The sequence below is a fragment of the Odontesthes bonariensis genome, chromosome 8 (genome assembly GCF_027942865.1).
Source record: "Odontesthes bonariensis isolate fOdoBon6 chromosome 8, fOdoBon6.hap1, whole genome shotgun sequence".
NCBI classification, from domain to species: domain Eukaryota; kingdom Metazoa; phylum Chordata; class Actinopteri; order Atheriniformes; family Atherinopsidae; genus Odontesthes; species Odontesthes bonariensis.
In genome coordinates, this window is record NC_134513.1 from 32,161,817 (window position 1) to 32,189,694 (window position 27,878).

The window sequence follows — 27,878 nt, forward strand, 5'->3', positions numbered from 1 at the left end:
TATTCCTGTTTTTCTTTCTCAAACAAGGTCATTTAAAGAGGTTTATGCATGGAACCTACTGAGAATGGATATATATGAAGGACATAGGAGTTTGAACTCGTTTTGACTGAAGGAATTGGTGTTTATAAGCAAAAATCCGAATTTCGTCTTAATTCCAAAAAAGAAGGCTATTCCTGTTTTTCTTTCTCAAACAAGGTCATTTAAAGAGGTTTATGCCTGGAACCTACTGAGAATTGATATATATGAAGGACAAATTAGTTTGAACATGTTTTGACTGAAGGAATTCATTTTATAGCAAAAATACCAATTTGGCTTTAACTCGCAAAAGTAAGGCTATTCCTGTTTTTCTTTCTCAAACAAGGTCATTCAAAGAGGTTTATGCCTGGAACCTACTGAGAATTGATATATATGAAGGCCAAATTAGTTTGAACTTGTTTTGACTGAAGGAATTCATTTTATAGCAAAAATACCAATTTGGCTTTAACTCGCAAAAGTAAGGCTATTCCTGTTTTTCTTTCTCAAACAAGGTCATTCAAAGAGGTTTATGCATGGAACCTACTTAGAATTGATATATATGAAGGACAAAGGAGTTTGAACTTGTTTTGACTGAAGGAATTCATTTTATAGCAAAAATACCAATTTGGCTTTAACTCGCAAAAGTAAGGCTATGCCTGTTTTTCTTTCTCAAACAAGGTCATTTAAAGAGGTTTATAACTGGAACCTACTGAGAATGGATATATATGAAGGACATAGGAGTTTGAACTCGTTTTGACTGAAGGAATTGGTGTTTATAAGCAAAAATCCGAATTTCGTCTTAATTCCGCAAAAGAAGGCTATTCCTGTTTGTCTTTCTCAAACAAGGTCATTTAAAGAGGTTTATGCCTGGAACCTACTGAGAATTGATATATATGAAGGCCAAATTAGTTTGAACTTGTTTTGACTGAAGGAATTCATTTTATAGCAAAAATACCAATTTGGCTTTAACTCGCAAAAGTAAGGCTATTCCTGTTTTTCTTTCTCAAACAAGGTCATTTCAAGAGGTTTATGCATGGAACCTACTTAGAATTGATTTATATATGAAGGACAAAGGAGTTTGAACTTGTTTTGACTGAAGGAATTCATTTTATAGTAAAAATACCAATTTGGCTTTAACTCGCAAAAGTAAGGCTATTCCTGTTTTTCTTTCTCAAACAAGGTCATTTAAAGAGGTTTATGCCTGGAACCTACTGAGAATGGATATATATGAAGGACAAATTAGTTTGAACTTGTTTTGACTGAAGGAATTCAATTTAAAGCAAAAATACCAATTTGGCTTTAACTCGCAAAAGTAAGGCTATTCCTGTTTTTCTTTCTCAAACAAGGTCATTCAAAGAGGTTTATGCATGGAACTTACTGAGAATGGATATATATGAAGGACATAGGAGTTTGAACTTGTTTTGACTGAAGGAATTCATTTTATAGCAAAAATACCAATTTGGCTTTAACTCGCAAAAGCAAGGCTATTTTTGTTTTTCTTTCTCAAACAAGGTCATTTCAAGAGGTTTATGCATGTAACCTACTTAGAATTGATTTATATATGAAGGACAAAGGAGTTTGAACTTGTTTTGACTGAAGGAATTCATTTTATAGCAAAAATACCAATTTGGCTTTAACTCGCAAAAGTAAGGCTATTCCTGTTTTTCTTTCTCATACAAGGTCATTTAAAGAGGTTTATGCATGGAACCTACTTAGAATTGATATATATGAAGGACAAATTAGTTTGAACTTGTTTTGACTGAAGGAATTCAATTTATAGCAAAAATACCAATTTGGCTTTAACTCGCAAAAGTAAGGCTATTCCTGTTTTTCTTTCTCAAACAAGGTCATTTAAAGAGGTTTATGCATGGAACCTACTGAGAATGGATATATATGAAGGACATAGGAGTTTGAACTCGTTTTGACTGAAGGAATTGGTGTTTATAAGCAAAAATCCGAATTTCGTCTTAATTCCAAAAAAGAAGGCTATTCCTGTTTTTCTTTCTCAAACAAGGTCATTTAAAGAGGTTTATGCCTGGAACCTACTGAGAATTGATATATATGAAGGACAAATTAGTTTGAACTTGTTTTGACTGAAGGAATTCATTTTATAGCAAAAATACCAATTTGGCTTTAACTCGCAAAAGTAAGGCTATTCCTGTTTTTCTTTCTCAAACAAGGTCATTTCAAGAGGTTTATGCATGGAACCTACTTAGAATTGATTTATATATTAAGGACAAAGGAGTTTGAACTTGTTTTGACTGAAGGCATTCATTTTATAGCAAAAATACCAATTTGGCTTTAACTCGCAAAAGTAAGGCTATTCCAGTTTTTCTTTCTCAAACAAGGTCATTTAAAGAGGTTTATGCATGGAACCTACTTAGAATTGATATATATGAAGGACAAATTAGTTTGAACTTGTTTTGACTGAAGGAATTCATTTTATAGCAAAAATACCAATTTGGCTTTAACTCGCAAAAGCAAGGCTATTTTTGTTTTTCTTTCTCAAACAAGGTCATTTCAAGAGGTTTATGCATGGAACCTACTTAGAATTGATTTATATATGAAGGACAAAGGAGTTTGAACTTGTTTTGACTGAAGGAATTGGTGTTTATAAGCAAAAATCCGAATTTCGTCTTAATTCCGCAAAAGAAGGCTATTCCTGTTTTTCTTTCTCACACAAGGTCATTTAAAGAGGTTTATGCCTGGAACCTACTGAGAATTGATATATGTGAGGGACAAATTAGTTTGAACTTGTTTTGACTGAAGGAATTCATTTTATAGCAAAAATACCAATTTGGCTTTAACTCGCAAAAGCAAGGCTATTTTTGTTTTTCTTTCTCAAACAAGGTCATTTCAAGAGGTTTATGCATGGAACCTACTTAGAATTGATTTATATATGAAGGACAAAGGAGTTTGAACTTGTTTTGACTGAAGGAATTCATTTTATAGCAAAAATACCAATTTGGCTTTAACTCGCAAAAGTAAGGCTATTCCTGTTTTTCTTTCTCATACAAGGTCATTTAAAGAGGTTTATGCATGGAACCTACTTAGAATTGATATATATGAAGGACAAATTAGTTTGAACTTGTTTTGACTGAAGGAATTCAATTTAAAGCAAAAATACCAATTTGGCTTTAACTCGCAAAAGTAAGGCTATTCCTGTTTTTCTTTCTCAAACAAGGTCATTCAAAGAGGTTTATGCATGGAACCTACTTAGAATATATATATATGAAGGACAAAGGAGTTTGAACTTGTTTTGACTGAAGGAATTCATTTTATAGCAAAAATACCAATTTGGCTTTAACTCGCAAAAGTAAGGCTATTCCTGTTTTTCTTTCTCAAACAAGGTCATTCAAAGAGGTTTATGTATGGAACCTACTTAGAATTGATATATATGAAGGACAAAGGAGTTTGAACTTGTTTTGACTGAAGGAATTGGTGTTTATAAGCAAAAATCCGAATTTCGTCTTAATTCCGCAAAAGAAGGCTATTCCTGTTTTTCTTTCTCACACAAGGTCATTTAAAGAGGTTTATGCCTGGAACCTACTGAGAATTGATATATATAAAGGACAAATTAGTTTGAACTTGTTTTGACTGAAGGAATTCATTTTATAGCAAAAATACCAATTTGGCTTTAACTCGCAAAAGTAAGGCTATTCCTGTTTTTCTTTCTCAAACAAGGTCATTTCAAGAGGTTTATGCATGGAACCTACTTAGAATTGATTTATATATGAAGGACAAAGGAGTTTGAACTTGTTTTGACTGAAGGAATTCATTTAATAGCAAAAATACCAATTTGGCTTTAACTCGCAAAAGTAAGGCTATTCCTGTTTTTCTTTCTCAAACAAGGTCATTTAAAGAGGTTTATGCCTGGAACCTACTGAGAATTGGTATATATGAAGGACAAATTAGTTTGAACTTGTTTTGACTGAAGGAATTAATTTTATATCAAAAATACCAATTTGGCTTTAACTCGCAAAAGTAAGGCTATTCCTGTTTTTCTTTCTCAAACAAGGTCATTTAAAGAGGTTTACGCATGGAACCTACTGAGAATGGATATATATGAAGGACATAGGAGTTTGAACTTGTTTTGACTGAAGGAATTGGTGTTTATAAGCAAAAATCCGACTTTCGTCTTAATTCCGCAAAAGAAGGCTATTCCTGTTTGTCTTTCTCAAACAAGGTCATTTAAAGAGGTTTATGCCTGGAACCTACTGAGAATTGATATATATGAAGGACAAATTAGTTTGAACTTGTTTTGACTGAAGGAATTCATTTTATAGCAAAAATACCAATTTGGCTTTAACTCGCAAAAGTAAGGCTATTCCTGTTTTTCTTTCTCAAACAAGGTCATTTCAAGAGGTTTATGCATGGAACCTACTTAGAATTGATTTATATATGAAGGACAAAGGAGTTTGAACTTGTTTTGACTGAAGGAATTCATTTTATAGCAAAAATACCAATTTGGCTTTAACTCGCAAAAGTAAGGCTATTCCTGTTTTTCTTTCTCATACAAGGTCATTTAAAGAGGTTTATGCATGGAACCTACTTAGAATTGATATATATGAAGGACAAATTAGTTTGAACTTGTTTTGACTGAAGGAATTCAATTTAAAGCAAAAATACCAATTTGGCTTTAACTCGCAAAAGTAAGGCTATTCCTGTTTTTCTTTCTCAAACAAGGTCATTCAAAGAGGTTTATGCATGGAACCTACTGAGAATGGATATATATGAAGGACAAAGGAGTTTGAACTTGTTTTGACTGAAGGAATTCATTTTATAGCAAAAATACCAATTTGGCTTTAACTCGCAAAAGTAAGGCTATTCCTGTTTTTCTTTCTCAAACAAGGTCATTTAAAGAGGTTTATGCATGGAACCTACTGAGAATGGATATATATGAAGGACATAGGAGTTTGAACTCGTTTTGACTGAAGGAATTGGTGTTTATAAGCAAAAATCCGAATTTCGTCTTAATTCCAAAAAAGAAGGCTATTCCTGTTTTTCTTTCTCACACAAGGTCATTTAAAGAGGTTTATGCCTGGAACCTACTGAGAATTGATATATATAAAGGACAAATTAGTTTGAACTTGTTTTGACTGAAGGAATTCAATTTATAGCAAAAATACCAATTTGGCTTTAACTCGCAAAAGTAAGGCTATTCCTGTTTTTCTTTCTCAAACAAGGTCATTTAAAGAGGTTTATGCATGGAACCTACTGAGAATGGATATATATGAAGGACAAAGGAGTTTGAACTTGTTTTGACTGAAGGAATTGGTGTTTATAAGCAAAAATCCGAATTTCGTCTTAATTCCGCAAAAGAAGGCTATTCCTGTTTTTCTTTCTCACACAAGGTCATTTAAAGAGGTTTATGCCTGGAACCTACTGAGAATTGATATATGTGAGGGACAAATTAGTTTGAACTTGTTTTGACTGAAGGAATTCATTTTATAGCAAAAATACCAATTTGGCTTTAACTCGCAAAAGTAAGGCTATTCCTGTTTTTGTTTCTCAAACAAGGTCATTTAAAGAGGTTTATGCCTGGAACCTACTGAGAATTGATATATATGAAGGACAAATTAGTTTGAACTTGTTTTGACTGAAGGAATTCATTTTATAGCAAAAATACCAATTTGGCATTAACTCGCAAAAGTAAGGCTATTCCTGTTTTTCTTTCTCATACAAGGTCATTTAAAGAGGTTTATGCATGGAACCTACTTAGAATTGATATATATGAAGGACAAATTAGTTTGAACTTGTTTTGACTGAAGGAATTCAATTTATAGCAAAAATACCAATTTGGCTTTAACTCGCAAAAGTAAGGCTATTCCTGTTTTTCTTTCTCAAACAAGGTCATTTCAAGAGGTTTATGCATGGAACCTACTTAGAATTGATTTATATATTAAGGACAAAGGAGTTTGAACTTGTTTTGACTGAAGGAATTCATTTTATAGCAAAAATACCAATTTGGCTTTAACTCGCAAAAGTAAGGCTATTCCTGTTTTTCTTTCTCATACAAGGTCATTTAAAGAGGTTTATGCATGGAACCTACTTAGAATTGATATATATGAAGGACAAATTAGTTTGAACTTGTTTTGACTGAAGGAATTCAATTTATAGCAAAAATACCAATTTGGCTTTAACTCGCAAAAGTAAGGCTATTCCTGTTTTTCTTTCTCAAACAAGGTCATTTAAAGAGGTTTATGCATGGAACCTACTTAGAATTGATATATATGAAGGACAAATTAGTTTGAACTTGTTTTGACTGAAGGAATTCATTTTATAGCAAAAATACCAATTTGGCTTTAACTCGCAAAAGCAAGGCTATTTTTGTTTTTCTTTCTCAAACAAGGTCATTTCAAGAGGTTTATGCATGGAACCTACTTAGAATTGATTTATATATGAAGGACAAAGGAGTTTGAACTTGTTTTGACTGAAGGAATTGGTGTTTATAAGCAAAAATCCGAATTTCGTCTTAATTCCGCAAAAGAAGGCTATTCCTGTTTTTCTTTCTCACACAAGGTCATTTAAAGAGGTTTATGCCTGGAACCTACTGAGAATTGATATATGTGAGGGACAAATTAGTTTGAACTTGTTTTGACTGAAGGAATTCATTTTATAGCAAAAATACCAATTTGGCTTTAACTCGCAAAAGTAAGGCTATTCCTGTTTTTGTTTCTCAAACAAGGTCATTTAAAGAGGTTTATGCCTGGAACCTACTGAGAATTGATATATATGAAGGACAAATTAGTTTGAACTTGTTTTGACTGAAGGAATTCATTTTATAGCAAAAATACCAATTTGGCATTAACTCGCAAAAGTAAGGCTATTCCTGTTTTTCTTTCTCAAACAAGGTCATTTCAAGAGGTTTATGCATGGAACCTACTTAGAATTGATATATATGAAGGACAAATTAGTTTGAACTTGTTTTGACTGAAGGAATTCATTTTATAGCAAAAATACCAATTTGGCTTTAACTCGCAAAAGAAAGGCTATTCCTGTTTTTCTTTCTCAAACAAGGTCATTTAAAGAGGTTTATGCATGGAACCTACTGAGAATGGATATATATGAAGGACATAGGAGTTTGAACTCGTTTTGACTGAAGGAATTGGTGTTTATAAGCAAAAATCCGAATTTCGTCTTAATTCCGCAAAAGAAGGCTATTCCTTTTTTTCTTTCTCATACAAGGTCATTTAAAGAGGTTTATGCATGGAACCTACTAAGAATTGATATATATGAAGGACAAATTAGTTTGAACTTGTTTTGACTGAAGGAATTCATTTTATAGCAAAAATACCAATTTGGCTTTAACTCGCAAAAGTAAGGCTATTCCTGTTTTTCTTTCTCATACAAGGTCATTTAAAGAGGTTTATGCATGGAACCTACTTAGAATTGATATATATGAAGGACAAATTAGTTTGAACTTGTTTTGACTGAAGGAATTCAATTTAAAGCAAAAATACCAATTTGGCTTTAACTCGCAAAAGTAAGGCTATTCCTGTTTTTCTTTCTCAAACAAGGTCATTCAAAGAGGTTTATGCATGGAACCTACTTAGAATATATATATATGAAGGACAAAGGAGTTTGAACTTGTTTTGACTGAAGGAATTCATTTTATAGCAAAAATACCAATTTGGCTTTAACTCGCAAAAGTAAGGCTATTCCTGTTTTTCTTTCTCAAACAAGGTCATTCAAAGAGGTTTATGTATGGAACCTACTTAGAATTGATATATATGAAGGACAAAGGAGTTTGAACTTGTTTTGACTGAAGGAATTGGTGTTTATAAGCAAAAATCCGAATTTCGTCTTAATTCCGCAAAAGAAGGCTATTCCTGTTTGTCTTTCTCAAACAAGGTCATTTAAAGAGGTTTATGCCTGGAACCTACTGAGAATTGATATATATGAAGGACAAATTAGTTTGAACTTGTTTTGACTGAAGGAATTCATTTTATAGCAAAAATACCAATTTGGCTTTAACTCGCAAAAGTAAGGCTATTCCTGTTTTTCTTTCTCAAACAAGGTCATTTCAAGAGGTTTATGCATGGAACCTACTTAGAATTGATTTATATATGAAGGACAAAGGAGTTTGAACTTGTTTTGACTGAAGGAATTCATTTTATAGCAAAAATACCAATTTGGCTTTAACTCGCAAAAGTAAGGCTATTCCTGTTTTTCTTTCTCATACAAGGTCATTTAAAGAGGTTTATGCATGGAACCTACTTAGAATTGATATATATGAAGGACAAATTAGTTTGAACTTGTTTTGACTGAAGGAATTCAATTTAAAGCAAAAATACCAATTTGGCTTTAACTCGCAAAAGTAAGGCTATTCCTGTTTTTCTTTCTCAAACAAGGTCATTCAAAGAGGTTTATGCATGGAACCTACTGAGAATGGATATATATGAAGGACAAAGGAGTTTGAACTTGTTTTGACTGAAGGAATTCATTTTATAGCAAAAATACCAATTTGGCTTTAACTCGCAAAAGTAAGGCTATTCCTGTTTTTCTTTCTCAAACAAGGTCATTTAAAGAGGTTTATGCATGGAACCTACTGAGAATGGATATATATGAAGGACATAGGAGTTTGAACTCGTTTTGACTGAAGGAATTGGTGTTTATAAGCAAAAATCCGAATTTCGTCTTAATTCCAAAAAAGAAGGCTATTCCTGTTTTTCTTTCTCACACAAGGTCATTTAAAGAGGTTTATGCCTGGAACCTACTGAGAATTGATATATATAAAGGACAAATTAGTTTGAACTTGTTTTGACTGAAGGAATTCAATTTATAGCAAAAATACCAATTTGGCTTTAACTCGCAAAAGTAAGGCTATTCCTGTTTTTCTTTCTCAAACAAGGTCATTTAAAGAGGTTTATGCATGGAACCTACTGAGAATGGATATATATGAAGGACATAGGAGTTTGAACTCGTTTTGACTGAAGGAATTGGTGTTTATAAGCAAAAATCCGAATTTCGTCTTAATTCCAAAAAAGAAGGCTATTCCTGTTTTTCTTTCTCAAACAAGGTCATTTAAAGAGGTTTATGCCTGGAACCTACTGAGAATTGATATATATGAAGGACAAATTAGTTTGAACTTGTTTTGACTGAAGGAATTCATTTTATAGCAAAAATACCAATTTGGCTTTAACTCGCAAAAGTAAGGCTATTCCTGTTTTTCTTTCTCAAACAAGGTCATTTCAAGAGGTTTATGCATGGAACCTACTTAGAATTGATTTATATATTAAGGACAAAGGAGTTTGAACTTGTTTTGACTGAAGGCATTCATTTTATAGCAAAAATACCAATTTGGCTTTAACTCGCAAAAGTAAGGCTATTCCAGTTTTTCTTTCTCAAACAAGGTCATTTAAAGAGGTTTATGCCTGGAACCTACTGAGAATTGATATATATGAAGGACAAATTAGTTTGAACTTGTTTTGACTGAAGGAATTCATTTTATAGCAAAAATACCAATTTGGCATTAACTCGCAAAAGTAAGGCTATTCCTGTTTTTCTTTCTCAAACAAGGTCATTTCAAGAGGTTTATGCATGGAACCTACTTAGAATTGATATATATGAAGGACAAATTAGTTTGAACTTGTTTTGACTGAAGGAATTCATTTTATAGCAAAAATACCAATTTGGCTTTAACTCGCAAAAGAAAGGCTATTCCTGTTTTTCTTTCTCAAACAAGGTCATTTAAAGAGGTTTATGCATGGAACCTACTGAGAATGGATATATATGAAGGACATAGGAGTTTGAACTCGTTTTGACTGAAGGAATTGGTGTTTATAAGCAAAAATCCGAATTTCGTCTTAATGCCGCAAAAGAAGGCTATTCCTTTTTTTCTTTCTCATACAAGGTCATTTAAAGAGGTTTATGCATGGAACCTACTTAGAATTGATATATATGAAGGACAAATTAGTTTGAACTTGTTTTGACTGAAGGAATTCATTTTATAGCAAAAATACCAATTTGGCTTTAACTCGCAAAAGCAAGGCTATTTTTGTTTTTCTTTCTCAAACAAGGTCATTTCAAGAGGTTTATGCATGGAACCTACTTAGAATTGATTTATATATGAAGGACAAAGGAGTTTGAACTTGTTTTGACTGAAGGAATTCAATTTAAAGCAAAAATACCAATTTGGCTTTAACTCGCAAAAGTAAGGCTATTCCTGTTTTTCTTTCTCAAACAAGGTCATTCAAAGAGGTTTATGCATGGAACCTACTTAGAATATATATATATGAAGGACAAAGGAGTTTGAACTTGTTTTGACTGAAGGAATTCATTTTATAGCAAAAATACCAATTTGGCTTTAACTCGCAAAAGTAAGGCTATTCCTGTTTTTCTTTCTCAAACAAGGTCATTCAAAGAGGTTTATGTATGGAACCTACTTAGAATTGATATATATGAAGGACAAAGGAGTTTGAACTTGTTTTGACTGAAGGAATTCATTTTATAGCAAAAATACCAATTTGGCTTTAACTCGCAAAAGTAAGGCTATTCCTGTTTTTCTTTCTCATACAAGGTCATTTAAAGAGGTTTATGCATGGAACTTACTTAGAATTGATATATATGAAGGACAAATTAGTTTGAACTTGTTTTGACTGAAGGAATTCAATTTAAAGCAAAAATACCAATTTGGCTTTAACTCGCAAAAGTAAGGCTATTCCTGTTTTTCTTTCTCAAACAAGGTCATTCAAAGAGGTTTATGCATGGAACCTACTGAGAATGGATATATATGAAGGACAAAGGAGTTTGAACTTGTTTTGACTGAAGGAATTCATTTTATAGCAAAAATACCAATTTGGCTTTAACTCGCAAAAGTAAGGCTATTCCTGTTTTTCTTTCTCAAACAAGGTCATTTAAAGAGGTTTATGCATGGAACCTACTGAGAATGGATATATATGAAGGACATAGGAGTTTGAACTCGTTTTGACTGAAGGAATTGGTGTTTATAAGCAAAAATCCGAATTTCGTCTTAATTCCAAAAAAGAAGGCTATTCCTGTTTTTCTTTCTCACACAAGGTCATTTAAAGAGGTTTATGCCTGGAACCTACTGAGAATTGATATATATAAAGGACAAATTAGTTTGAACTTGTTTTGACTGAAGGAATTCAATTTATAGCAAAAATACCAATTTGGCTTTAACTCGCAAAAGTAAGGCTATTCCTGTTTTTCTTTCTCAAACAAGGTCATTTACAGAGGTTTATGCATGGAACCTACTGAGAATGGATATATATGAAGGACATAGGAGTTTGAACTCGTTTTGACTGAAGGAATTGGTGTTTATAAGCAAAAATCCGAATTTCGTCTTAATTCCAAAAAAGAAGGCTATTCCTGTTTTTCTTTCTCAAACAAGGTCATTTAAAGAGGTTTATGCCTGGAACCTACTGAGAATTGATATATATGAAGGACAAATTAGTTTGAACTTGTTTTGACTGAAGGAATTCATTTTATAGCAAAAATACCAATTTGGCTTTAACTCGCAAAAGTAAGGCTATTCCTGTTTTTCTTTCTCAAGCAAGGTCATTTCAAGAGGTTTATGCATGGAACCTACTTAAAATTGATTTATATATTAAGGACAAAGGAGTTTGAACTTGTTTTGACTGAAGGCATTCATTTTATAGCAAAAATACCAATTTGGCTTTAACTCGCAAAAGTAAGGCTATTCCAGTTTTTCTTTCTCAAACAAGGTCATTTAAAGAGGTTTATGCATGGAACCTACTTAGAATTGATATATATGAAGGACAAATTAGTTTGAACTTGTTTTGACTGAAGGAATTCATTTTATAGCAAAAATACCAATTTGGCTTTAACTCGCAAAAGCAAGGCTATTTTTGTTTTTCTTTCTCAAACAAGGTCATTTCAAGAGGTTTATGCATGGAACCTACTTAGAATTGATTTATATATGAAGGACAAAGGAGTTTGAACTATTTTTGACTGAAGGAATTGGTGTTTATAAGCAAAAATCCGAATTTCGTCTTAATTCCGCAAAAGAAGGCTATTCCTGTTTTTCTTTCTCACACAAGGTCATTTAAAGAGGTTTATGCCTGGAACCTACTGAGAATTGATATATGTGAGGGACAAATTAGTTTGAACTTGTTTTGACTGAAGGAATTCATTTTATAGCAAAAATACCAATTTGGCTTTAACTCGCAAAAGTAAGGCTATTCCTGTTTTTGTTTCTCAAACAAGGTCATTTAAAGAGGTTTATGCCTGGAACCTACTGAGAATTGATATATATGAAGGAAAAATTAGTTTGAACTTGTTTTGACTGAAGGAATTCATTTTATAGCAAAAATACCAATTTGGCATTAACTCGCAAAAGTAAGGCTATTCCTGTTTTTCTTTCTCAAACAAGGTCATTTAAAGAGGTTTATGCATGGAACCTACTGAGAATGGATATATATGAAGGACATAGGAGTTTGAACTCGTTTTGACTGAAGGAATTGGTGTTTATAAGCAAAAATCCGAATTTCGTCTTAATGCCGCAAAAGAAGGCTATTCCTTTTTTTCTTTCTCATACAAGGTCATTTAAAGAGGTTTATGCATGGAACCTACTTAGAATTGATATATATGAAGGACAAATTAGTTTGAACTTGTTTTGACTGAAGGAATTCATTTTATAGCAAAAATACCAATTTGGCTTTAACTCGCAAAAGCAAGGCTATTTTTGTTTTTCTTTCTCAAACAAGGTCATTTCAAGAGGTTTATGCATGGAACCTACTTAGAATTGATTTATATATGAAGGACAAAGGAGTTTGAACTTGTTTTGACTGAAGGAATTCAATTTAAAGCAAAAATACCAATTTGGCTTTAACTCGCAAAAGTAAGGCTATTCCTGTTTTTCTTTCTCAAACAAGGTCATTCAAAGAGGTTTATGCATGGAACCTACTTAGAATATATATATATGAAGGACAAAGGAGTTTGAACTTGTTTTGACTGAAGGAATTCATTTTATAGCAAAAATACCAATTTGGCTTTAACTCGCAAAAGTAAGGCTATTCCTGTTTTTCTTTCTCAAACAAGGTCATTCAAAGAGGTTTATGTATGGAACCTACTTAGAATTGATATATATGAAGGACAAAGGAGTTTGAACTTGTTTTGACTGAAGGAATTGGTGTTTATAAGCAAAAATCCGAATTTCGTCTTAATTCCGCAAAAGAAGGCTATTCCTGTTTTTCTTTCTCACACAAGGTCATTTAAAGAGGTTTATGCCTGGAACCTACTTAGAATTGATTTATATATGAAGGACAAAGGAGTTTGAACTTGTTTTGACTGAAGGAAATCATTTAATAGCAAAAATACCAATTTGGCTTTAACTCGCAAAAGTAAGGCTATTCCTGTTTTTCTTTCTCAAACAAGGTCATTTAAAGAGGTTTATGCCTGGAACCTACTGAGAATTGGTATATATGAAGGACAAATTAGTTTGAACTTGTTTTGACTGAAGGAATTCATTTTATAGCAAATTTACCAATTTGGCTTTAACTCGCAAAAGTAAGGCTATTCCTGTTTTTCTTTCTCAAACAAGGTCATTTAAAGAGGTTTACGCATGGAACCTACTGAGAATGGATATATATGAAGGACATAGGAGTTTGAACTCGTTTTGACTGAAGGAATTGGTGTTTATAAGCAAAAATCCGAAATTCGTCTTAATTCCGCAAAAGAAGGCTATTCCTTTTTTTCTTTCTCATACAAGGTCATTTAAAGAGGTTTATGCATGGAACCTACTTAGAATTGATATATATGAAGGACAAATTAGTTTGAACTTGTTTTGACTGAAGGAATTCATTTTATAGCAAAAATACCAATTTGGCTTTAACTCGCAAAAGCAAGGCTATTTTTGTTTTTTTTTCTCAAACAAGGTCATTTCAAGAGGTTTATGCATGGAACCTACTTAGAATTGATTTATATATGAAGGACAAAGGAGTTTGAACTTGTTTTGACTGAAGGAATTCAATTTAAAGCAAAAATACCAATTTGGCTTTAACTCGCAAAAGTAAGGCTATTCCTGTTTTTCTTTCTCAAACAAGGTCATTCAAAGAGGTTTATGCATGGAACCTACTTAGAATATATATATATGAAGGACAAAGGAGTTTGAACTTGTTTTGACTGAAGGAATTCATTTTATAGCAAAAATACCAATTTGGCTTTAACTCGCAAAAGTAAGGCTATTCCTGTTTTTCTTTCTCAAACAAGGTCATTCAAAGAGGTTTATGTATGGAACCTACTTAGAATTGATATATATGAAGGACAAAGGAGTTTGAACTTGTTTTGACTGAAGGAATTGGTGTTTATAAGCAAAAATCCGAATTTCGTCTTAATTCCGCAAAAGAAGGCTATTCCTGTTTTTCTTTCTCACACAAGGTCATTTAAAGAGGTTTATGCCTGGAACCTACTTAGAATTGATTTATATATGAAGGACAAAGGAGTTTGAACTTGTTTTGACTGAAGGAATTCATTTAATAGCAAAAATACCAATTTGGCTTTAACTCGCAAAAGTAAGGCTATTCCTGTTTTTCTTTCTCAAACAAGGTCATTTAAAGAGGTTTATGCCTGGAACCTACTGAGAATTGGTATATATGAAGGACAAATTAGTTTGAACTTGTTTTGACTGAAGGAATTCATTTTATAGCAAAAATACCAATTTGGCTTTAACTCGCAAAAGTAAGGCTATTCCTGTTTTTCTTTCTCAAACAAGGTCATTTAAAGAGGTTTACGCATGGAACCTACTGAGAATGGATATATATGAAGGACATAGGAGTTTGAACTCGTTTTGACTGAAGGAATTGGTGTTTATAAGCAAAAATCCGAAATTCGTCTTAATTCCGCAAAAGAAGGCTATTCCTTTTTTTCTTTCTCATACAAGGTCATTTAAAGAGGTTTATGCATGGAACCTACTTAGAATTGATATATATGAAGGACAAATTAGTTTGAACTTGTTTTGACTGAAGGAATTCATTTTATAGCAAAAATACCAATTTGGCTTTAACTCGCAAAAGCAAGGCTATTTTTGTTTTTCTTTCTCAAACAAGGTCATTTCAAGAGGTTTATGCATGGAACCTACTTAGAATTGATTTATATATGAAGGACAAAGGAGTTTGAACTTGTTTTGACTGAAGGAATTCATTTTATAGCAAAAATACCAATTTGGCTTTAACTCGCAAAAGTAAGGCTATTCCTGTTTTTCTTTCTCATACAAGGTCATTTAAAGAGGTTTATGCATGGAACCTACTTAGAATTGATATATATGAAGGACAAATTAGTTTGAACTTGTTTTGACTGAAGGAATTCAATTTAAAGCAAAAATACCAATTTGGCTTTAACTCGCAAAAGTAAGGCTATTCCTGTTTTTCTTTCTCAAACAAGGTCATTCAAAGAGGTTTATGCATGGAACCTACTTAGAATATATATATATGATGGACAAAGGAGTTTGAACTTGTTTTGACTGAAGGAATTCATTTTATAGCAAAAATACCAATTTGGCTTTAACTCGCAAAAGTAAGGCTATTCCTGTTTTTCTTTCTCAAACAAGGTCATTCAAAGAGGTTTATGTATGGAACCTACTTAGAATTGATATATATGAAGGACAAAGGAGTTTGAACTTGTTTTGACTGAAGGAATTGGTGTTTATAAGCAAAAATCCGAATTTCGTCTTAATTCCGCAAAAGAAGGCTATTCCTGTTTTTCTTTCTCACACAAGGTCATTTAAAGAGGTTTATGCCTGGAACCTACTGAGAATTGATATATATAAAGGACAAATTAGTTTGAACTTGTTTTGACTGAAGGAATTCATTTTATAGCAAAAATACCAATTTGGCTTTAACTCGCAAAAGTAAGGCTATTCCTGTTTTTCTTTCTCAAACAAGGTCATTTCAAGAGGTTTATGCATGGAACCTACTTAGAATTGATTTATATATGAAGGACAAAGGAGTTTGAACTTGTTTTGACTGAAGGAATTCATTTAATAGCAAAAATACCAATTTGGCTTTAACTCGCAAAAGTAAGGCTATTCCTGTTTTTCTTTCTCAAACAAGGTCATTTAAAGAGGTTTATGCCTGGAACCTACTGAGAATTGGTATATATGAAGGACAAATTAGTTTGAACTTGTTTTGACTGAAGGAATTAATTTTATATCAAAAATACCAATTTGGCTTTAACTCGCAAAAGTAAGGCTATTCCTGTTTTTCTTTCTCAAACAAGGTCATTTAAAGAGGTTTACGCATGGAACCTACTGAGAATGGATATATATGAAGGACATAGGAGTTTGAACTTGTTTTGACTGAAGGAATTGGTGTTTATAAGCAAAAATCCGACTTTCGTCTTAATTCCGCAAAAGAAGGCTATTCCTGTTTGTCTTTCTCATACAAGGTCATTTAAAGAGGTTTATGCATGGAACCTACTTAGAATTGATATATATGAAGGACAAATTAGTTTGAACTTGTTTTGACTGAAGGAATTCAATTTAAAGCAAAAATACCAATTTGGCTTTAACTCGCAAAAGTAAGGCTATTCCTGTTTTTCTTTCTCAAACAAGGTCATTTAAAGAGGTTTATGCATGGAACCTACTGAGAATGGATATATATGAAGGACATAGGAGTTTGAACTCGTTTTGACTGAAGGAATTGGTGTTTATAAGCAAAAATCCGAATTTCGTCTTAATTCCAAAAAAGAAGGCTATTCCTGTTTTTCTTTCTCAAACAAGGTCATTTAAAGAGGTTTATGCCTGGAACCTACTGAGAATTGATATATATGAAGGACAAATTAGTTTGAACTTGTTTTGACTGAAGGAATTCATTTTATAGCAAAAATACCAATTTGGCTTTAACTCGCAAAAGTAAGGCTATTCCGGTTTTTCTTTCTCAAACAAGGTCATTTCAAGAGGTTTATGCATGGAACCTACTTAGAATTGATATATATGAAGGACAAATTAGTTTGAACTTGTTTTGACTGAAGGAATTCATTTTATAGCAAAAATACCAATTTGGCTTTAACTCGCAAAAGAAAGGCTATTCCTGTTTTTCTTTCTCAAACAAGGTCATTTAAAGAGGTTTATGCATGGAACCTACTTAGAATTGATATATATGAAGGACAAAGGAGTTTGAACTTGTTTTGACTGAAGGAATTGGTGTTTATAAGCAAAAATCCGAATTTCGTCTTAATTCCGCAAAAGAAGGCTATTCCTGTTTTTCTTTCTCACACAAGGTCATTTAAAGAGGTTTATGCCTGGAACCTACTGAGAATTGATATATATAAAGGACAAATTAGTTTGAACTTGTTTTGACTGAAGGAATTCATTTTATAGCAAAAATACCAATTTGGCTTTAACTCGCAAAAGTAAGGCTATTCCTGTTTTTCTTTCTCAAACAAGGTCATTTCAAGAGGTTTATGCATGGAACCTACTTAGAATTGATTTATATATGAAGGACAAAGGAGTTTGAACTTGTTTTGACTGAAGGAATTCATTTAATAGCAAAAATACCAATTTGGCTTTAACTCGCAAAAGTAAGGCTATTCCTGTTTTTCTTTCTCAAACAAGGTCATTTAAAGAGGTTTATGCCTGGAACCTACTGAGAATTGGTATATATGAAGGACAAATTAGTTTGAACTTGTTTTGACTGAAGGAATTCATTTTATAGCAAAAATGCCAATTTGGCTTTAACTCGCAAAAGTAAGGCTATTCCTGTTTTTCTTTCTCAAACAAGGTCATTTAAAGAGGTTTATGCATGGAACCTACTTAGAATGGATATATATGAAGGACATAGGAGTTTGAACTTGTTTTGACTGAAGGAATTGGTGTTTATCAACAAATATCCGAATTTCTTCTTAATTCCACAAAAGAAGGCTATTCCTGTTTTTCTTTCTCAAACAAGGTCATTTAAAGAGTTTTATGCCTGGAACCTACTGAGAATTGATATATATGAAGGACAAATTAGTTTGAACTTGTTTTGACTGAAGGAATTCAATTTATAGCAAAAATACCAATTTGGCTTTAACTAGCAAAAGTAAGGCTATTCCTGTTTTTCTTTCTCAAACAAGGTCATTTAAAGAGGTTTATGCCTGGAACCTACTGAGAATTGATATGTATTAAGGACAAATTAGTTTGAACTTGTTTTGACTGAAGGAATTCATTTTATAGCAAAAATACCAATTTGGCTTTAACTCGCAAAAGAAAGGCTATTCCTGTTTTTCTTTCTCAAACAAGGTCATTTCAAGAGGTTTATGCATGGAACCTACTTAGAATTGATTTATATATGAAGGACAAAGGAGTTTGAACTTGTTTTGACTGAAGGAATTCATTTTATAGCAAAAATACCAATTTGGCTTTAACTCGCAAAAGTAAGGCTATTCCTGTTTTTCTTTCTCAAACAAGGTCATTTAAAGAGGTTTATGCATGTAACCTACTTGGAATTGATACATATGAAGGACAAATTAGTTTGAACTTGTTTTGACTGAAGGAATTGGTGTTTATTAACAAAAATCCGAATTTCATCTTAATTCCGCAAAAGAAGGCTATTCCTGTTTTTCTTTCTCATACAAGGTCATTTAAAGAGGTTTATGCATGGAACCTACTTAGAATTGATATATATGAAGGACAAATTAGTTTGAAATTGTTTTGACTGAAGGAATTCATTTTATAGCAAAAATACCAATTTGGCTTTAACTCGCAAAAGTAAGGCTATTCCTGTTTTTCTTTCTCAAACAAGGTCATTTAAAGAGGTTTATGCATGGAACCTACTTAGAATGGATATATATGAAGGACATAGGAGTTTGAACTTGTTTTGACTGAAGGAATTCGTGTTTATCAACAAATATCCGAATTTCTTCTTAATTCGTCAAAAGAAGGCTATTCCTGTTTTCGTTTCTCATACAAGGTCATTTAAAGAGGTTTATGCATGGAACCTACTTAGAATGGATATATATGAAGGACATAGGAGTTTGAACTTGTTTTGACTGAAGGAATTGGTGTTTATAAACAAAAATCCGAATTTCATCTTAATTCCGCAAAAGAAGGCTATTCCTGTTTTTCTTTCTCAAACAAGGTCATTTAAAGAGTTTTATGCATGGAACCTATTTGGAATTGATACATATGAAGGACAAATTAGTTTGAACTTGTTTTGACTGAAGGAATTCATTTTATAGCAAAAATACCAATTTGGCTTTAACTCGCAAAAGTAAGGCTATTCCTGTTTTTTTTTCTCAAACAAGGTCATTTAAAGAGGTTTATGCATGGAACCTACTTGGAATGGATATATATGAAGGACAAATTAGTTTGAACTTGTTTTGACTGAAGGAATTGGTGTTTATAAACAAAAATCCGAATTTCATCTTAATTCCGCAAAAGAAGGCTATTCCTGTTTTTCTTTCTCATACAAGGTCATTTAAAGAGGTTTATGCATGGAACCTACTTAGAATGGATATATATGAAGGACATAGGAGTTTGAACTTGTTTTGACTGAAGGAATTGGTGTTTATCAACAAATATCCGAATTTCTTCTTAATTCCACAAAAGAAGGCTATTCCTGTTTTTCTTTCTCAAACAAGGTCATTTAAAGAGGTTTATGCATGGAACCTACTTAGAATTGATATATATGAAGGACAAATTAGTTTGAACTTGTTTTGACTGAAGGAATTCAATTTAAAGCAAAAATACCAATTTGGCTTTAACTCGCAAAAGTAAGGCTATTCCTGTTTTTCTTTCTCAAACAAGGTCATTCAAAGAGGTTTATGCATGGAACCTACTTAGAATATATATATATGAAGGACAAAGGAGTTTGAACTTGTTTTGACTGAAGGAATTCATTTTATAGCAAAAATACCAATTTGGCTTTAACTCGCAAAAGTAAGGCTATTCCTGTTTTTCTTTCTCAAACAAGGTCATTCAAAGAGGTTTATGTATGGAACCTACTTAGAATTGATATATATGAAGGACAAAGGAGTTTGAACTTGTTTTGACTGAAGGAATTGGTGTTTATAAGCAAAAATCCGAATTTCGTCTTAATTCCGCAAAAGAAGGCTATTCCTGTTTTTCTTTCTCACACAAGGTCATTTAAAGAGGTTTATGCCTGGAACCTACTGAGAATTGATATATATAAAGGACAAATTAGTTTGAACTTGTTTTGACTGAAGGAATTCATTTTATAGCAAAAATACCAATTTGGCTTTAACTCGCAAAAGTAAGGCTATTCCTGTTTTTCTTTCTCAAACAAGGTCATTTCAAGAGGTTTATGCATGGAACCTACTTATAATTGATTTATATATGAAGGACAAAGGAGTTTGAACTTGTTTTGACTGAAGGAATTCATTTAATAGCAAAAATACCAATTTGGCTTTAACTCGCAAAAGTAAGGCTATTCCTGTTTTTCTTTCTCAAACAAGGTCATTTAAAGAGGTTTATGCCTGGAACCTACTGAGAATTGGTATATATGAAGGACAAATTAGTTTGAACTTGTTTTGACTGAAGGAATTAATTTTATATCAAAAATACCAATTTGGCTTTAACTCGCAAAAGTAAGGCTATTCCTGTTTTTCTTTCTCAAACAAGGTCATTTAAAGAGGTTTACGCATGGAACCTACTGAGAATGGATATATATGAAGGACATAGGAGTTTGAACTTGTTTTGACTGAAGGAATTGGTGTTTATAAGCAAAAATCCGACTTTCGTCTTAATTCCGCAAAAGAAGGCTATTCCTGTTTGTCTTTCTCATACAAGGTCATTTAAAGAGGTTTATGCATGGAACCTACTTAGAATTGATATATATGAAGGACAAATTAGTTTGAACTTGTTTTGACTGAAGGAATTCAATTTAAAGCAAAAATACCAATTTGGCTTTAACTCGCAAAAGAAAGGCTATTCCTGTTTTTCTTTCTCAAACAAGGTCATTTAAAGAGGTTTATGCATGGAACCTACTTAGAATTGATATATATGAAGGACAAAGGAGTTTGAACTTGTTTTGACTGAAGGAATTGGTGTTTATAAGCAAAAATCCGAATTTCGTCTTAATTCCGCAAAAGAAGGCTATTCCTGTTTTTCTTTCTCACACAAGGTCATTTAAAGAGGTTTATGCCTGGAACCTACTGAGAATTGATATATATAAAGGACAAATTAGTTTGAACTTGTTTTGACTGAAGGAATTCATTTTATAGCAAAAATACCAATTTGGCTTTAACTCGCAAAAGTAAGGCTATTCCTGTTTTTCTTTCTCAAACAAGGTCATTTCAAGAGGTTTATGCATGGAACCTACTTAGAATTGATTTATATATGAAGGACAAAGGAGTTTGAACTTGTTTTGACTGAAGGAATTCATTTAATAGCAAAAATACCAATTTGGCTTTAACTCGCAAAAGTAAGGCTATTCCTGTTTTTCTTTCTCAAACAAGGTCATTTAAAGAGGTTTATGCCTGGAACCTACTGAGAATTGGTATATATGAAGGACAAATTAGTTTGAACTTGTTTTGACTGAAGGAATTCATTTTATAGCAAAAATGCCAATTTGGCTTTAACTCGCAAAAGTAAGGCTATTCCTGTTTTTCTTTCTCAAACAAGGTCATTTAAAGAGGTTTATGCATGGAACCTACTTAGAATGGATATATATGAAGGACATAGGAGTTTGAACTTGTTTTGACTGAAGGAATTGGTGTTTATCAACAAATATCCGAATTTCTTCTTAATTCCACAAAAGAAGGCTATTCCTGTTTTTCTTTCTCAAACAAGGTCATTTAAAGAGTTTTATGCCTGGAACCTACTGAGAATTGATATATATGAAGGACAAATTAGTTTGAACTTGTTTTGACTGAAGGAATTCAATTTATAGCAAAAATACCAATTTGGCTTTAACTAGCAAAAGTAAGGCTATTCCTGTTTTTCTTTCTCAAACAAGGTCATTTAAAGAGGTTTATGCCTGGAACCTACTGAGAATTGATATGTATTAAGGACAAATTAGTTTGAACTTGTTTTGACTGAAGGAATTCATTTTATAGCAAAAATACCAATTTGGCTTTAACTCGCAAAAGAAAGGCTATTCCTGTTTTTCTTTCTCAAACAAGGTCATTTCAAGAGGTTTATGCATGGAACCTACTTAGAATTGATTTATATATGAAGGACAAAGGAGTTTGAACTTGTTTTGACTGAAGGAATTCATTTTATAGCAAAAATACCAATTTGGCTTTAACTCGCAAAAGTAAGGCTATTCCTGTTTTTCTTTCTCAAACAAGGTCATTTAAAGAGGTTTATGCATGGAACCTACTTGGAATTTATACATATGAAGGACAAATTAGTTTGAACTTGTTTTGACTGAAGGAATTGGTGTTTATTAACAAAAATCCGAATTTCATCTTAATTCCGCAAAAGAAGGCTATTCCTGTTTTTCTTTCTCATACAAGGTCATTTAAAGAGGTTTATGCATGGAACCTACTTAGAATTGATATATATGAAGGACAAATTAGTTTGAAATTGTTTTGACTGAAGGAATTCATTTTATAGCAAAAATACCAATTTGGCTTTAACTCGCAAAAGTAAGGCTATTCCTGTTTTTCTTTCTCAAACAAGGTCATTTAAAGAGGTTTATGCATGGAACCTACTTAGAATGGATATATATGAAGGACATAGGAGTTTGAACTTGTTTTGACTGAAGGAATTCGTGTTTATCAACAAATATCCGAATTTCTTCTTAATTCGTCAAAAGAAGGCTATTCCTGTTTTTCTTTCTAAAACAAGGTCATTTAAAGAGGTTTATGCATGGAACCTACTTGGAATTGATACATATGAAGGACAAATTAGTTTGAACTTGTTTTGACTGAAGGAATTGGTGTTTATAAACAAAAATCCGAATTTCATCTTAATTCCGCAAAAGAAGGCTATTCCTGTTTTCGTTTCTCATACAAGGTCATTTAAAGAGGTTTATGCATGGAACCTACTTAGAATGGATATATATGAAGGACATAGGAGTTTGAACTTGTTTTGACTGAAGGAATTGGTGTTTATAAACAAAAATCCGAATTTCATCTTAATTCCGCAAAAGAAGGCTATTCCTGTTTTTCTTTCTCAAACAAGGTCATTTAAAGAGTTTTATGCATGGAACCTATTTGGAATTGATACATATGAAGGACAAATTAGTTTGAACTTGTTTTGACTGAAGGAATTCATTTTATAGCAAAAATACCAATTTGGCTTTAACTCGCAAAAGTAAGGCTATTCCTGTTTTTTTTTCTCAAACAAGGTCATTTAAAGAGGTTTATGCATGGAACCTACTTGGAATGGATATATATGAAGGACATAGGAGTTTGAACTTGTTTTGACTGAAGGAATTGGTGTTTATAAACAAATATCCGAATTTCTTCTTAATTCCACAAAAGAAGGCTATTCCTGTTTTTCTTTCTCAAACAAGGTCATTTAAAGAGGTTTATGCATGGAACCTACTTGGAATTGATACATATGAAGGACAAATTAGTTTGAACTTGTTTTGACTGAAGGAATTGGTGTTTATAAACAAAAAACCGAATTTCATCTTAATTCCGCAAAAGAAGGCTATTCCTGTTTTCGTTTCTCATACAAGGTCATTTCAAGAGGTTTATGCATGGAACCTACTTAGAATTGATATATATGAAGGACTAATTAGTTTGAACTTGTTTTGACTGAAGGAATTCATTTTATAGCAAAAATACCAATTTGGCTTTAACTCGCAAAAGTAAGGCTATTCCTGTTTTTCTTTCTCAAACAAGGTCATTTAAAGAGGTTTATGCATGGAACCTACTTGGAATTGATACATATGAAGGACAAATTAGTTTGAACTTGTTTTGACTGAAGGAATTGGTGTTTATAAACAAAAATCCGAATTTCATCTTAATTCCGCAAAAGAAGGCTATTCCTGTTTTTCTTTCTCATACAAGGTCATTTAAAGAGGTTTATGCATGGAACCTACTTAGAATGGATATATATGAAGGACATAGGAGTTTGAACTTGTTTTGACTGAAGGAATTGGTGTTTATCAACAAATATCCGAATTTCTTCTTAATTCCACAAAAGAAGGCTATTCCTGTTTTTCTTTCTCAAACAAGGTCATTTAAAGAGGTTTATGCATGGAACCTACTTAGAATTGATATATATGAAGGACAAATTAGTTTGAACTTGTTTTGACTGAAGGAATTCAATTTAAAGCAAAAATACCAATTTGGCTTTAACTCGCAAAAGTAAGGCTATTCCTGTTTTTCTTTCTCAAACAAGGTCATTCAAAGAGGTTTATGCATGGAACCTACTTAGAATATATATATATGAAGGACAAAGGAGTTTGAACTTGTTTTGACTGAAGGAATTCATTTTATAGCAAAAATACCAATTTGGCTTTAACTCGCAAAAGTAAGGCTATTCCTGTTTTTCTTTCTCAAACAAGGTCATTCAAAGAGGTTTATGTATGGAACCTACTTAGAATTGATATATATGAAGGACAAAGGAGTTTGAACTTGTTTTGACTGAAGGAATTGGTGTTTATAAGCAAAAATCCGAATTTCGTCTTAATTCCGCAAAAGAAGGCTATTCCTGTTTTTCTTTCTCACACAAGGTCATTTAAAGAGGTTTATGCCTGGAACCTACTGAGAATTGATATATATAAAGGACAAATTAGTTTGAACTTGTTTTGACTGAAGGAATTCATTTTATAGCAAAAATACCAATTTGGCTTTAACTCGCAAAAGTAAGGCTATTCCTGTTTTTCTTTCTCAAACAAGGTCATTTCAAGAGGTTTATGCATGGAACCTACTTAGAATTGATTTATATATGAAGGACAAAGGAGTTTGAACTTGTTTTGACTGAAGGAATTGGTGTTTATAAGCAAAAATCCGAATTTCGTCTTAATTCCGCAAAAGAAGGCTATTCCTGTTTTTCTTTCTCACACAAGGTCATTTAAAGAGGTTTATGCCTGGAACCTACTGAGAATTGATATATATAAAGGACAAATTAGTTTGAACTTGTTTTGACTGAAGGAATTCATTTTATAGCAAAAATATCAATTTGGCTTTAACTCGCAAAAGTAAGGCTATTCCTGTTTTTCTTTCTCAAACAAGGTCATTTCAAGAGGTTTATGCATGGAACCTACTTAGAATTGATTTATATATGAAGGACAAAGGAGTTTGAACTTGTTTTGACTGAAGGAATTCATTTAATAGCAAAAATACCAATTTGGCTTTAACTCGCAAAAGTAAGGCTATTCCTGTTTTTCTTTCTCAAACAAGGTCATTTAAAGAGGTTTATGCCTGGAACCTACTGAGAATTGGTATATATGAAGGACAAATTAGTTTGAACTTGTTTTGACTGAAGGAATTCATTTTATAGCAAAAATGCCAATTTGGCTTTAACTCGCAAAAGTAAGGCTATTCCTGTTTTTCTTTCTCAAACAAGGTCATTTAAAGAGGTTTATGCATGGAACCTACTTAGAATGGATATATATGAAGGACATAGGAGTTTGAACTTGTTTTGACTGAAGGAATTGGTGTTTATCAACAAATATCCGAATTTCTTCTTAATTCCACAAAAGAAGGCTATTCCTGTTTTTCTTTCTCAAACAAGGTCATTTAAAGAGTTTTATGCCTGGAACCTACTGAGAATTGATATATATGAAGGACAAATTAGTTTGAACTTGTTTTGACTGAAGGAATTCAATTTATAGCAAAAATACCAATTTGGCTTTAACTAGCAAAAGTAAGGCTATTCCTGTTTTTCTTTCTCAAACAAGGTCATTTAAAGAGGTTTATGCCTGGAACCTACTGAGAATTGATATGTATTAAGGACAAATTAGTTTGAACTTGTTTTGACTGAAGGAATTCATTTTATAGCAAAAATACCAATTTGGCTTTAACTCGCAAAAGAAAGGCTATTCCTGTTTTTCTTTCTCAAACAAGGTCATTTCAAGAGGTTTATGCATGGAACCTACTTAGAATTGATTTATATATGAAGGACAAAGGAGTTTGAACTTGTTTTGACTGAAGGAATTCATTTTATAGCAAAAATACCAATTTGGCTTTAACTCGCAAAAGTAAGGCTATTCCTGTTTTTCTTTCTCAAACAAGGTCATTTAAAGAGGTTTATGCATGGAACCTACTTGGAATTGATACATATGAAGGACAAATTAGTTTGAACTTGTTTTGACTGAAGGAATTGGTGTTTATTAACAAAAATCCGAATTTCATCTTAATTCCGCAAAAGAAGGCTATTCCTGTTTTTCTTTCTCATACAAGGTCATTTAAAGAGGTTTATGCATGGAACCTACTTAGAATTGATATATATGAAGGACAAATTAGTTTGAAATTGTTTTGACTGAAGGAATTCATTTTATAGCAAAAATACCAATTTGGCTTTAACTCGCAAAAGTAAGGCTATTCCTGTTTTTCTTTCTCAAACAAGGTCATTTAAAGAGGTTTATGCATGGAACCTACTTAGAATGGATATATATGAAGGACATAGGAGTTTGAACTTGTTTTGACTGAAGGAATTCGTGTTTATCAACAAATATCCGAATTTCTTCTTAATTCGTCAAAAGAAGGCTATTCCTGTTTTTCTTTCTAAAACAAGGTCATTTAAAGAGGTTTATGCATGGAACCTACTTGGAATTGATACATATGAAGGACAAATTAGTTTGAACTTGTTTTGACTGAAGGAATTGGTGTTTATAAACAAAAATCCGAATTTCATCTTAATTCCGCAAAAGAAGGCTATTCCTGTTTTCGTTTCTCATACAAGGTCATTTAAAGAGGTTTATGCATGGAACCTACTTAGAATGGATATATATGAAGGACATAGGAGTTTGAACTTGTTTTGACTGAAGGAATTGGTGTTTATAAACAAAAATCCGAATTTCATCTTAATTCCGCAAAAGAAGGCTATTCCTGTTTTTCTTTCTCAAACAAGGTCATTTAAAGAGTTTTATGCATGGAACCTATTTGGAATTGATACATATGAAGGACAAATTATTTTGAACTTGTTTTGACTGAAGGAATTCATTTTATAGCAAAAATACCAATTTGGCTTTAACTCGCAAAAGTAAGGCTATTCCTGTTTTTTTTTCTCAAACAAGGTCATTTAAAGAGGTTTATGCATGGAACCTACTTGGAATGGATATATATGAAGGACATAGGAGTTTGAACTTGTTTTGACTGAAGGAATTGGTGTTTATAAACAAATATCCGAATTTCTTCTTAATTCCACAAAAGAAGGCTATTCCTGTTTTTCTTTCTCAAACAAGGTCATTTAAAGAGGTTTATGCATGGAACCTACTTGGAATTGATACATATGAAGGACAAATTAGTTTGAACTTGTTTTGACTGAAGGAATTGGTGTTTATAAACAAAAAACCGAATTTCATCTTAATTCCGCAAAAGAAGGCTATTCCTGTTTTCGTTTCTCATACAAGGTCATTTCAAGAGGTTTATGCATGGAACCTACTTAGAATTGATATATATGAAGGACTAATTAGTTTGAACTTGTTTTGACTGAAGGAATTCATTTTATAGCAAAAATACCAATTTGGCTTTAACTCGCAAAAGTAAGGCTATTCCTGTTTTTCTTTCTCAAACAAGGTCATTTAAAGAGGTTTATGCATGGAACCTACTTGGAATTGATACATATGAAGGACAAATTAGTTTGAACTTGTTTTGACTGAAGGAATTGGTGTTTATAAACAAAAATCCGAATTTCATCTTAATTCCGCAAAAGAAGGCTATTCCTGTTTTTCTTTCTCATACAAGGTCATTTAAAGAGGTTTATGCATGGAACCTACTTAGAATGGATATATATGAAGGACATAGGAGTTTGAACTTGTTTTGACTGAAGGAATTGGTGTTTATCAACAAATATCCGAATTTCTTCTTAATTCCAC